This window comes from Eptesicus fuscus, chromosome 6 (assembly GCF_027574615.1).
Source record: "Eptesicus fuscus isolate TK198812 chromosome 6, DD_ASM_mEF_20220401, whole genome shotgun sequence".
NCBI lineage: Eukaryota > Metazoa > Chordata > Mammalia > Chiroptera > Vespertilionidae > Eptesicus > Eptesicus fuscus.
In genome coordinates, this window is record NC_072478.1 from 22,772,904 (window position 1) to 22,785,758 (window position 12,855).

At 41.3% G+C, this 12,855-nt stretch overlaps 1 pseudogene; it reads left to right on the top strand.

Moving 5' to 3' along the window:
• The first annotated feature begins 364 nt into the window (after positions 1-364).
• On the top strand, positions 365-3,495 carry LOC129149570 (heterogeneous nuclear ribonucleoprotein K-like; annotated as a pseudogene).
• Positions 3,496-12,855: the final 9,360 nt, after the last annotated feature.

The window sequence follows — 12,855 nt, forward strand, 5'->3', positions numbered from 1 at the left end:
GACAGAACGACCAGGATGACTGGTCGGCCAGTCGCTAAGATTTGCACTGACCACCAAAGGGCAGATGCTCAACGCAGAAGCTGCCTCCTGGTGGTCAGTGCACTCCCACAGCCAACCTCCTGCGGCCGGCCAATCTCCTACAGTCCAGGCCGGCAACCTCCCACGGGCCCTCCCCCTGGCTGGCCAGCAACCTCCTGCAGTCCTTCTCTCCCTTCCCCCACCCCCTCCCCACGAGCCCTGATAGCCGGCCAGGCCCCAGAAACCCACCCCTGCACGAATTCGTGTACCAGGCCTCTAGTAAAACAATAATAAAAACCAATGACCACAAAACTTAATGTATTATGAGTATAACAATAATGGAAAAATGATTGGAAAAGGAGGCAAGAATATCACAGCTCTCTGAACAGACTACAATGCCAGTGTTTCAGTCCCAGAAAGCAGTTGACCCCAAACACATACTAAAACAATTGGAGAAATTCTAAAGAAAATCATCCCGGCCTTGGAAAGGGGCCTGCAGTTGCTATGACCCACTGCAACCAGATAGCTCCCACTAGAATCTGATGCCGTGGAATTCTTAAACTACCAGCACTATCAAGGAAGCAACTCTGACTGTGACTTGAGACTGTTGATTCATCAGAGTCTGGCAAGAGGAATTATTGGGGTTAAAGGGGCTAAAATCAAAGAACTTTGGGAGAACACTCAGAGAACAATGAAGCTTTTTCAGGAATGCTGAAATAATTCCATTAACAGAGTCATTCTTATTGAAGGAAAAACTGATAGATAATCCTTGATCTTGTATCAGAATCTCCCATCAAAAGACATGCACAGCCTTATGATGCCAATTTTTATAATGAAACCTATTATTATGGTGGCTCTACAATGGTGTTTGATGATCGCTCTGTTCATCCTGTGGGATTTCCATGCAGGGAAGAGGCATTTTTGTTGTTGTTGTTTTGACTCCATCTTCTTTTATTTATTTACTAGAGACCCGGTGCATGAAAATTCATGCACTCAGGGGGTTCCTCAGCCTGGCCTGAACCCTCTCGAAGTCTGGGACCCCTCAGGGGATATCCACCTGCCGGCTTAGGCCCACTCCCCGGGGGATAGGGCCTAAGCTGGCAGTCAGGATTCTTTGGGGGATGTCCGACTGCGGGCCTAAGCCAAGTCAGATATCCTAAGCCACAGTCAGATATCCTTAGCACTGCCATGGAGGTGGGAGAGGCTCCCACCACTGCCACTGAGCTCACAGCAATCAGCCCAGCTGGAGCATCTGCCCCCTTGTGGTCAGTAAGTTGAGCGTCTGCCCCCTGGTGGTCAGTGAGCATCATAGCGACTGGCCGTTCCTAGTTGTTCCACCTTTGGGGCCAATTTGCATATTATCCTTTTATTATGTAGGATTTTTTAAATAATTCTTTATTGTTGAAAGTATCACATACGTCCTCTTTTCTTCCCCATTGGTCCTCTCCAGCCTGTCCCCACCCCAGGCCCTCACTGCCCCATTGTCTATATCCACGGATCATGCACATATGCATACAAGGTCCTTGGTTGATTACCACCCTCCCCCCACCTTCTCTCTGATATTCTATACTCTGTTCCATGCTTCCAAGTTCTGGATCCACTCCATCAGTTTGTTAACTTAGATTCCACATATGAGTGAGATCATGTGATACTTATCTATCACTGACTGACTTATTTCACTTAGCAAGACACTCTCCAGGCCCCTCCATGCTGTCTCAAAGGATAAGATATTCTCCTTTTTTACTGCTGCATAGTATTCTATGATATAAATGTACCACAGCTTTCTTATCCACTCATCTACTGATGGGTACTTGGGCTGTTTCCAGATCTTAGCTATTATAAATTGTGCTGCTATGAACATAGGGATGCATTCATTTTTTCTGATTGATGTTATGGGTTTCTTATGATATATTCCTAGAAGTGGGATTAGTGGGTTGAATGGCAGGTCCATATTTAATTTTTGAGGAAATTCCATAATGGTTGCACCAGCCTGCATTCCCACCAGCAGTGTACTAGGGTTTCCTTTTCTCCACATCCTCGCCAGCACTTATCATTTGTTGATTTGTTGATGGTACCCATTATGACAGGTGTAGCTAAATGACCTCATTGTCATTTTAATTTGCATCTCTGATGATCAGTGACTTTGAGCATTTTTTTCCCTGTCTCTTGGCCATCTGTATGTCAACTTTGGAGAAGTAAAAGAGGTGGTTTTGACAGAATGCCTCCCGGTTCAGATAGGCATCCAATGCCTCCATCTAGAAGAGATTATGATATGAGCCCTCGTGACAAATTCCTCCCCCTCCTCCTGGCCAAGGTGGTGGGTCTCGGAGCAGAGCATGGAACCTTCCTCTTCCTCCATCACCTCCTAGAGGAGGAGTTCTAATGGCCTCTGACAGAAGAGGGAGACCTGGACCCTGTGGTGGCATGGTTGGTTTCGGTGCCAATGAAACTTGGGACTCTGCAGTAGTTACATGGAGCCCTTCAGAATGGCAGATGGTAGGAACCACAGGGTGGCTCTGGATATGATTAGTCCTATGCAGGGGGTCGTGGCTCCTTTGGTGATCTTGGTGGGCCTATTATTACTACACAACCACTATTCCCAAAGATTTGGGTGGATCCTTGGGAAAGGTGGTCAGAGGGTAAACAAATTCATCATGAGTCAGAAGCTTTAATCAAAATCTGCGGGGGCCTGATGCGGCGGGGGCCAGACATGGCGGGGATCTCCCTTTTCTGCATCCCGCGCGGAAAGAGAGATGAATGAACCGGTTCTAAATGGAGGCGGCCAGGGATTGAGAAAATAATAGAAATAAAGAAAACAAGATGCAGAAATAGATTCATGAAGCTGGGAGCCTGGGTGGATCTTTCTGTGCCTGGCTGAGGCCACAGAACCCACCCAGACTGCAAAGCTGAGGCTTTATTTATAATCAGGGACAAACAAGGCAATTGACAATGTTCTTGTAAGTTTCACTTGTTTTGGCAGCACTTGCTGCCCCTCCCACAGCCCACTAGCTAGCCAGGAAAGATCTAGGGATCAGTTACAGGATCAAGCTTAATTATGCTTAGAGGACTGTGCCCTCCAAGCTTGGGACTTGTTTGTGACTTTGCCAGCAGGTCAATCCGAGGCTTAACCCTATAACCACTTCCTAGAAAAATCGATGAACCTTGGCCCTGGCAGGTAGCGTAGTTGGTTAGAGCACCATCCCAATACATCAAGGTTGTGGGTTTAAACCCTGGTCAGGGCACATACAAGAATCAACCAATGAATGCATAAATAAGTGGAACAGCAAATCAATTTTCATTTCTATAAATCAATAAAATTCTTCAAAATTGATGAGCCTTTAGAAGGGTTTGAAGATTAGATTATTCCCATTACAGAAACACAAGATACAGAACGCACAGTGTTTGCTGGGGGAAAAAAAACAAAAAACATGTAAAGCAGTGTACTGGAAAATTTTTGTAAGACTAGTGAAAAACTGAAGGAGACTTGCTTTTTTAAAATCTGCTTCTTTTAAAAATGCCAACAATCCTCTGCTTCGTAGGTGTTCTGCATTTGAGGTCTAGTGAAATCTTTGCTGTTCATCAGATGTCATGTTTTATTTCCTTACAAACAGGGTGAGGGGCATGCGAAAACTAATGCTGAAATATTAAAACAGCAGCAGAATGAGTGAATTTTATTTTTTGTCCATTGTTTGTGGTTAAAAAGGAAACTCCCCCAACCCCAACCCTGTAGTTGTTGTGAACGCTTTTCTTTATGATCACTGTGTCATTTGGGGGTGGGGGTAAAAGTAGCTGTCGTCAATATGTCCCTGGAATCTATTCCAGAGCCCTATGCAGAATGTAATGCTCTTTGGAAAGAAAAATTTTATGATTTAAAAAATAAATTTAGTGATCCTAGAAAAAAACAACAAGGCACTTCTTCCAGGTATAGAGAAGGTGTTTGAAGAAATAATGGTAGAAAACTTCCCTAATCTGGTAAAGGAAAAAGTCACATAAGTTCAGGAGGCACAGAGAACCCAAAACAAGAAGAGCCCAAACAGACCCAAGCCCAGACACATGATAATAAAATGCCAAAAATTAAAGACAAAGAAAGAATCTTAAAGGCAGCAAGAGAAAAGCAAACTGTTGCCTATAAAGGAGTTCCCATAAGACTGACACCTGATTTCTCATCAAAAACTCTACAGTCCAGAAGGGAATGGCATGAAGTACTCAAGGTAATGGAAAGCCAGGATCTGAGACCAAGATTACTATATCCAACAAAGCTATCATTCAAAATAGACGGTCAAAAATGCCAAAACCGGTTTGGCTCAATGGATAGAGCGTCGGTCTGCGGACTGAAGGGTCCCAGGTTCGATTCCGGTCAAGGGCATGTACATTGGCTGCGGGCACATCCCTGGTGGGGGGTGTGCAGGAGGCAGCTGTTCGATGATTCTCTCTCATCGATGTTTCTAGCTCTCTATCTCTCTCCCTTCCTCTCTGTAAAAATTCAATAAAATACATATTTTAAAAAATAACAAAATAGACGGTCAAATAAAGAGCTTCCCAGACCAAAAAAAAAAAAAAAAAGGCTAAAGGTGTGCATCACCACCAAGCCAGCATTACAAGAAATGCTAAAGGGATTGCTGAGAAGAAAAACCTAGGCAAACAGAATTAAAATGGCTATAAATAAGTACCTAATAATAACTCTAAATGTAAATGCATTAAATGTTCCAATCAAAAGGTGTAGGGTAGCTGAATGGATACAAAAACATGACCCAACTATATGCTGTCTACAAGAGACCCACCTCAAAACAAAAGACACATACAGGATGAGAGGGAAGGGGTGGAAAAAAGCAAAAAAAAAAAAAAAGCTGGGGTAGCAATACTCATATCTGACAAAATAGACTTTAAAATGAAGGCCATCACAGGAGACAACAAAGGTCACTGTATAATCCTAAAGGGATCGATCCAACAAGAGGATATAACCCTGGTAAACATTTATGCACCCAATATAGCTGCACCTAAATATATTAAAGAAACTTGTAGAGGACTTTAACGGAGAGATTGACAAAAACACAGCCATACTAGGGGACTTTAATACCCCTCTGACCTTCCTGTATAGATCTCCATACAAAATCTTAACAAGGGAACAGACTCTAAAGGACACACTGGATCGGATGGATTTGGTAGACATTTATGGAACATTTCAGCCCAATGCAGCAGAATATACATTCTTCTCAAGTGCACATGGATCATTTACAAAAGTATGGAGTTTCCTCAAAAAATTAAAAATGGAACTCTCATTTGACCCAATAATCTCACTTCTAGGAATACTAGTATATCCCAAGAAATCAGAAACACCAATCAGAAAGGATATATGCTCCCATATGTTCATAGCAGCACAATTTACCATAGCTAAGAGTTAGAAACAGCCTAAGTGCCCATCAGCAGATGAGTGGATTAGAAAACTGTGGTACATCTACACAACACAATGGAATACTACACTGCAGTAAAAAAAGAAGGAACTCATCATTTGCAACAGCATAGATGGACCTGAAGAGCATCATGCTAAGCAAAATAAGCCTGTTGGAGGAAGATAAATATCTCATGACCTCACTCATTTGTGGAATATAAGGAACAACATAAACTGATGAACAAAAATAGAGCCAGAGGAAAATAATATTTTAGAATATAATAGAAGTAATCCTGTTATTTGCAGATTTTTAATATTTCCTACAACTCGTATGATATCATACTATGTTAGTACAGTTTTGGTAATATTATTATACTTAAAATCCTATTCTTGAAATATTAATGTTTATTGCATGTAATATTATTATATGTAAGATAATTTTTCTTGAATATTTGGTGTTTGTTTTATGTAACATTATCATATTTAAAATAGTTTTTCTTGCTGAAATCAGTTTGGCTCAGTGGATAGAGCGTCGGCCTGCGGACTGAAGGGTCCCGGGTTTGATTCTGGTCAAAAAAAAAAAAAAGTTTTTCTTGAGATATTAATGTTTATTGCATGTAACATTATTATATTTAAAATCGTTTTTCTTAAAATAGAAAAAAACTGAAAAAATAAAAGAGGAAAAAAACTAACATCACAGACTGGCATGGCTCAGTGTTTAGAGCTTTGTCCCATGACCCGAAGGGGCTCAGGTTTGATTTTCAGTCAAGGGAGTATACATGGGTTGCAGGTTGGATCCCTGTGCAGGAGGAAACCAACCAATGTGTCTCTCTCACTCACATTGATGTTTCTCTCTTTCCTTCCCTCTCTTCCACTCTCTAAAAAACAATGGAAAAAACTGGATTAATAAAACAAAAAAAAATCAATAAACTTATTCTCAGGTGATAATTAAAATAACAATAATATATTTTTGGAAGAAAACAAAAAAAGTTTATTTGAGACAAATTGAAGACATGCCTGGAAATAAGTTCCCAATGGATTGAGAAAATGGTCCAGAGAGGCAGTTGTTTCTTTTTATGCATTTTGAATAAAAGGGAACATAAAGATTATATGAAATCCATTGCTGGTAGGAGGTTAAGAAGGTTGGAAAAAGCAAGATAGGGATATCTCTGATTGATTCAAATGTTAACATTTATAGATAATAGGGATGGTATACAGGCAACAAAATCACGTGCTCATTCTAAGGGGTCTGGAATCTCAAAGGTGTATTAAAGCTCTTTCATGCCCTAGCTTGTCTGGCACTGGCCTGTGAACTGAAGTGTCCTCAGTTTGATTCCAATCAAGGGCACATGCCAGGGTGAGGGCTCAATCCCCAGTGGGGGGCTTGCAGGAGGCAGCCAATCTACCTCATCATTGATGTTTCTGTCTCTCCCTCTCTGAAATCAATGAACATCTATCTATCTATCTATCTATCTATCTATCTATCTATCTAATCTATACACATATCACATATATACATATATATTTTAATGTGTTAACCTAGATGCATTAGAATATGGGACAGGGCATGCTTTAGGCAAAGATAAACCTTTTACTAAGGAAGATATAGGCCTGAGGTGTGACCATGCTCTATGACATGTCCAGTTAGGAATTTATGATCAGATCATGTGAGCTTACATCCAGTCACTGAGCTTCTCAGATTTACTACATAGCCCTTTTGAATTTATACAGGTCACCTGTTAATTTAACTGGGGGGTCCTAATGAGAGTTTAGTCCCTCTTCAATTACTGGTTTCCCCCCAGAATATGGTTCCTACTTTCCTGTATTGTTTCGTGGCTTATATTTTTGTTGCAAAGTGGACATTTAAGGTAATATAAAATGTAGTGATTCTGAGTACTGGTCACCTATCTTCTGGAGATTTTTATTATTTGCTTATCACTTGTTCGGTGGCTGCCTGGATTACTTTAGTAAGTCTATTTCCTCCACACACACAAAAACTTCAAGGGACAGTGGTATTTGCAGGGCTCTCTTCCTCTTTCTTGGACCATACCCAGTAGTTAAACTCCACTAATGGAACCTGGGACCCTTCAGTCTCTAGGCCAACACTCTATCCACTGAGCTACACTGGCCAGGGAATGTTTTTATATTGTTTTTAGTATTTATACATACTGTTTCAAGAGTGGTTATGAGTTTCCACAAACGCAGTTACACCACCATCAAGACAGAAGACACTCCATCAACCCAAAGAATACAATCATGGTGCCTATTTATACTGAATCTATCTTTAAAGACAGGTCTGTTCTTCTACCTTTACCTTCCCCAGAATGTCATCAAGGTGGATTACCATTTTGAATTTTTAGTCCTGTTTAGAAATTGTGACACCACATTTGTAACAGCACATAATCATATAAGCCTAGCAGTTTCTTCGGCGGTTAAAGTTTTTAACATTCCACAGTTGAGGAATGACTTTAAAATGGAGAGATTCCTTTATTATAAGTTATGTAAATTTGGGTAAGATTTCTGCTTGATGTTCTTCATTTACATGATGAGAGCAATGAGGGGGCAAGAGATCATACCAGATAACAGGAATTATAAAATCACATCAGCTCTACACACTAAGAAAACATAAATTAGCATTGAAAAAGCAAAGGGACCAAGTCTGGATGTCCATGGGTCTTAATGAAATAGAAGCCATCACTTTGCACCCCATGTTTCATCTCCTGGGAGTGGAAACATGGAAATGATCCCTGCAAACAGCAAAAAACGAGCATGGAAGGCTTGGTGCCTTCCCCAGATACAAAAAACTTCCAGCTACTCCTCTTATCAAAGGCACAGAAAAGGTCCCAGTTTCACGATATCAAATCTACCTGCTTTGCTGATACTGTCATTTTGCAGTTCACCTCAATTTTTTCTTAGATCATCATCCTCTAAACGGCAATAACTTTCTGCCATCTTAACCAGGAACCCACCTTGGACTTGCACAGGAATCACTCTACTCACAGAAAACCCATGATGGGCTACAACCGTGCAGATGACCAGAACTTTCTTCAACATAAAGTAACTCAAAGGTTTTGTAAGGTACACAAATTGCTCACTCAGTTTGAATACAGCAAAATGATATGCCATTTCAAGTGAATTTCAAATTATTTCCATTGCTATTAAATAGAAAATCAGTACCAAAAAGTATTATGTCCTAAAGCAGTGAGAAGTCCCTCATGTCACATACCCATGTCCATATTCTTAATCAAAGAGCACATGCTCAGAAACTTATAACCATATCCTTACCTTTCTGGAAAACCATTGCTGTCAATCCCAGGAAGACAGAACTTTGGGTAATGTTATCCATTGTTTAAATCCACATTCAAGCAGATCCATTACTATTTAAGACTAGAGGCCTGTTGCACGATATTCGTGCAAGAATAGGCCTTCCTTCCCCTGGCTTAACTCCCAGCCACCCGGGAGCCAGCAAGTCCTTGCTCCCGGCTGAAGCACTGCTCCTGTAGCTCCCTCCACTGCTCCCTCCCCTTCATAGCAGGCATCTGGCCCCTCCCAGATGCTTCGCGCCAGCATTTGCAAATTAACCATCTTGGTCAGGTTAATTTGCATAGTCACTCCTGATTGGCTGTCAGTGTAGCAGAGGTACGGTCAATTTACATGTTTGTCTATTATTAGGTAAGATGTTTTAGGTGGAGGAAAAATGACCTAAGATCATTTCCCCATTCACTGAGGCCCATACCCCCTGTAATGAATATATATAATCCACCCAGTTCCCGATTATCTTGCCTGTCCATGTTTCCTTACCTTCAACACTTTTATTTTGTTAGAAACCAAAGCTTTCTCATTGAACCATCACTCTTTTCCCACAAAAACATAATCACCAGGAGTGCAAGGACTTTTTTATTTCATGCCTATATATCACAGCCTAGAGTGTCTTGGATAGGGAACAAGTCTGGATTTCTTTGGATCTTCAATGAAATAAAAGACATCACCTTTTACCCCACATTTCATAACATCTCTTGTGCTAAATTGGGTATGTTTTCCATTTAAACTACCTGGCCTGAGCAGGATGTTGAAAATTAACATCAAGATCATATTAATGCCCTGGCCAGATAGGTCAGCTGATTAGAGTGCCATCCCCAAAAGCCAAGGTTGCAGGTTCAGTCCTGGCCCAGGGCACACACAAGAATCAACCAATGAATGCATAGATAAGTGGAATAACTCACTGGTTTTTCTCTCTTCCTCTCTCATTTTTTTTTTTTAATTTTGTTTTCCCTCAGCCCCAGAGTGCAAGGGGTGTCCGGTGAGGGGTGTGCCCGGAAACCCCTTGCACTCTGGGGCTGGGGTGAAGCACACAGGGCAGGTCATCAAGTGGTAAAGGTCCAGCAGACCCCTGGCCTTCACACCGCTGGAAGAGGGGTGTCAGACACATGAAGGAAAAGCTTAGCATCTCTGTCATCGCTTTGGTTTTCAGAATTCCCTGCTCCCCATCTGTCAGCTCCCTCCCTCTGAGGGGTGCTGTCCTCATGGAGAGTTGGGCTGGGAGGGTCCCCATTGTGCTTCCACCTCCTGGGAAACTTTGCTTTTCCAGCTCTGTCCACTTGGGAGAGCCATAGGGGCACCGGATCCCATTGCTTCCTTCAAAAGTGCCCCGAAAAGCACGCATACAGCTATGTCCGGAAGAGGTCGCTCAAGTTCAGCATGATTTGCTAAAGGCACGATTAACAGTTTTCTCTTACCCCATTTGTGGGATTGTAATTTGATTGAAAATCAATGGAATAAACAAAGAGAAGCACTTTCTAGAAAGTCAATTTGGAAATGTGGGTCAAAATTCAAGTGAATTAGCTTTGGGCCAGGAGTTCCATGTCTGTGAATGTGTCCTAAGTAAACAGTCAAAAAAGCAATTATGTTTACAGTAGTTGTTAATGCCCGGGGAAACCGGAAACAGCCTGCCCCACAATAAAGGGTTAGTGAAGTAAACCATAGTAATGTCAAACAGTGAGGGATAACACTGTAGCCATTAAAAATTATGCCTGTACAACCAATTTGTTGACATGGATCGGCTGCCATGAGAAGAAGGCCATAGCCAAATATTAACTGGAGGGGAGAGAAAGCTCAGAGGATGCATGCATATTTATATGTATGTATATTTTATATGTACAGGGAGCTCTTGGCCCTGGGTTTGAAGGCCAGCCACACCCCCAATTGTGGGAGACCCAGAATTACTGGCCGGGGCCCAGAACTCCCTTCTGCTGCCATGCCCCAGCCAGGGCCCAGGGCCCAGTCATTTGGTTGTCCATCACTGCCCCCACTGCCAGCCTGGTTGCCCCACGTAGCCTCAGGTTTGGTATTTAAGTCATGACAGCCCCCTGGTTTTTTATATATTAGGATAGGATACAGTAGAACCTAGGTTCTCAAACAAAATTTGTTCAGGAAGGCTGTTCGAGAAACGATTTCTGGGAAAACCGAATCATTTTCCCCCCTTTAAAAGTCATGTAAATTGAATCTGTTCCAGACGCCAAAATAATTCTGTTAAAACTTTTCTTATATACTGCACATGTCTAATGTACTGTTTAATATATAAATAAACACTTCTTTCCTTCAATTTATTGAACCACCATCTACTACCTGTAAAGGAATCACTTTTATCATTCAGGTGGGGTGTCTTTCAGGTCACTATCTTTACTTGTTCCATTGCCTCCAAAATGGCTGTCACTGGCTAACTGCCTCCTCTTTATCCAAATGAACAAATGTTATACCTCTTCAGTGGCCTGAGATCCTTGTTTCACTCACACCTTTACCAAATTTAGCACCCCTGTCCAATTCATTGATTTCACTCCCAAAAAAGCAATCTCTCCTTTGTTGCCTGAAAGAAGCTTTTAGGCATGCTAAGGTGTCAGCTTGAAAAGATCATCAGCTACAAAACTGAGGTTTGGTTCCACCATGGACACATATTTTCTGTGTACAACTTGGTCAAGAACAGAACTTTTTGAGATGAGAGATATTTGAGAAATGAGGTTTGACTGTACATATTTTAAATTTTCTTTTTATTGTTGAAAATATTACTAATGTCCCACCACTGTTTATTGACTTTTTTTCTGAGAGAAAAAACATTTTTTGAGAGAGAGACATTGATTGGTTGTCTTTCCAATGTACCCAAACCAGGGACCAAACCAAACACTTGGGGATATGCCCTGACCACGAATGGAAAGCATGACATTTCAGTGTATGGGAGGATGCTCAACAGAACAATACTGACCAGGGTAGTTTGCAGTTATTCATATTATTTGAATACATTTCATTACATCACTTTAACAAATACAGATGTGATTTGGTTGATGTTTGGCTAAAGGGAATTTTGTAAAAAATGCATGATTGAGCCGAAATGGGTTTGGCTCAGTGGATAGAGTGTTGGCCTGCGAACTGAAAGGTTCCAGGTTCGATTCCGGTCATGGGCACGCACCTTGGTTGCGGGCACATCCCCAGTGGGGGGTGTGCAGGAGGCAGCTGATCGATATTTCTCTCTCATCAATGTTTCTAACTCTCTATCCCTCTCCCTTCCTCTCTGTAAAATCAATAAAATATATTTTTTAAAAATGCATGATTGAAATTTTTAATATTATGCATAACAAAGAAGTCTAATGCCAAAAGTGATAAATATAAAGAAATTAAAAATGTAGCTTGAGGAAAACATCTGAATTTGTACACATATAATTTTGTTTCAGAATGTATTAAAAAATATATAAATTGACCTGAAATTACATAATTCCAATGGAATACTTAAATATATCCTCAGAAAATAAAAACCAGAATAGTTCTTCACAGAAGAGTGCTTAGGAACAGTTAATACTTCCTTAAAAAGTACAGATGCAATTATTACAGAAAAATGTACATAACTTTAATCAATACAAACAAAGATGCCTGACAACATTGAGAGATTAGGCTCAGCTCTGAGTGACAGCACACATACAGAGTCTTCCTGAAATGAGGAAAGTGGCGATTCTAACATGGAAGGACTGGCTCAGAGCCCTCACTGCCAGAGGGTGGTACAATTCAAACTGTCACGTGCCTCCTTGGCACTGCACCATTGTAGCTGTCACAGTGGGATCTGAATCACAGTCAGTAATAGTGTCAACAGGACAAGGTGATTACTAGTCAAATTAGACCTCAAGCAAATGCAATCTACAGAAGAGAGCGCACCCTTCAGAAAACAGCCTCAACCATGACCGTCTATGTTTGTTGCCTGCTGGACACCTATGGGCTTGCAGGAAAAGCCAACCTATGCTGGAGCTTTAATGTTGAATTCTGAACATCTGTAAAGCTTCCACCCGACATCAATGGAAGTAAAGCACTGGTTTGCAGTTTTGACGATCTTCTTGGCTGTCAAGGCCAAGATTGAGAAAAACAAACTAAAATATTTTCTTAATGTAAACTTTATAGCACAGTTCCCA